The following is a 1,132-nucleotide window of genomic DNA, read 5'->3' as shown; positions in this document are numbered from 1 at the left end:
CCTGTATTGTGACCCAATTTTTCAGTAACTAACCAAAAACAGCCAGTGGTTACTGAAAAGTGCCTGGTAGTGCGTCTGGCTAAAAGGGACTGAGGAGAACACTGGGAGCATGCTCTTTGTACATTTACCTAGAGTGTGTTTAAGGTTAAATTTCTACTTATTTACCAGCCATCATTGTTGCCTGTCAGGTAATGGGATTGTCACAAAATAATGAAAATGGAGGTCACGGTGACCTTATAAAATCTAGCCTGCTTTAACAAATGACACATCTCAAAACATGTACTGGCCTCCTAAGATTTATAGAAAAGCTCCACCTTTAACTACACAATAATAGTAAACATAAAAAGTGGTTACAAATTTTTTTAGCGTTCCTGCATCTGTACTGTAGTGATCAAAACCTAAATGTGGCATTTTAAAAATTTAGTATGTACAAATGTACATTTGCAGATCTTACCGCTCCCATTGGAGTCATTCTAACCTTTAGGTGTCTTTAAAAAATGAAAAGTTTAGTTTACAAATCTTGGATATGTGCTGCCTAGCTGGTCACTGTAGGCGGGTAAAGAGAGGATGTATTGAGTTCATACCTTCACATATCAGAAGAGCTAGGAGATGGCTAGATTCTCTATGTGGCTTTGTGAAATGCTGAGAGCTGTAGGCTTAAAGCTAATATTTAACTGAGCAGTGCTACAGAGAAATACTAAGCTGGCTTTCTGCTGGAAAATTGGTTTTACTGATCTAACATGGCAGTAACAAAACTAGCATGTATTGTTCAAAGTAAAAAAAATCATCTCAAGGCATATAAGTTTGTAACCGCTCTGCAGTCCGCTTTTCCAAGAGGAAGTGGTTGGTAGGAAGAGGGTGTGCCATGGATAATCATTTTATGATGTATGTAAGATTAATTTTTATTGCAGTATGTTCCTGATTGGGTTCAGACTTCACCCAAGCCTTCTTTCCCACTGCACATTAGAGGGTTAGAGGAACGGATATAAATCCAGGTATTCTGACATTTCATCTTTGTGCTGCAATTGAACAAGCCAGTGTTGCCATCAACTACAGTTTTGACAATATATTATAATAAAGCAATACTAAATACAATCAGTATTATTTTCCACTCTAAAACTACAAAAAAAAA

At 37.0% G+C, this 1,132-nt stretch overlaps 1 protein-coding gene across 1 annotated transcript in view; it reads left to right on the top strand.

Moving 5' to 3' along the window:
* Positions 1-1,132, top strand: part of SLC30A4 (solute carrier family 30 member 4) — a gene marked incomplete in the record, with an annotated part of 10,196 nt that overhangs the window by 3,413 nt on the left and 5,651 nt on the right.

The sequence above is a fragment of the Pyxicephalus adspersus genome, chromosome 2 (genome assembly GCF_032062135.1).
Source record: "Pyxicephalus adspersus chromosome 2, UCB_Pads_2.0, whole genome shotgun sequence".
Classification (NCBI taxonomy): Eukaryota; Metazoa; Chordata; class Amphibia; order Anura; family Pyxicephalidae; genus Pyxicephalus; species Pyxicephalus adspersus.
Note: the sequence above shows the minus strand (reverse complement) of the source record. Positions and strands in the feature narration are given on the sequence as shown.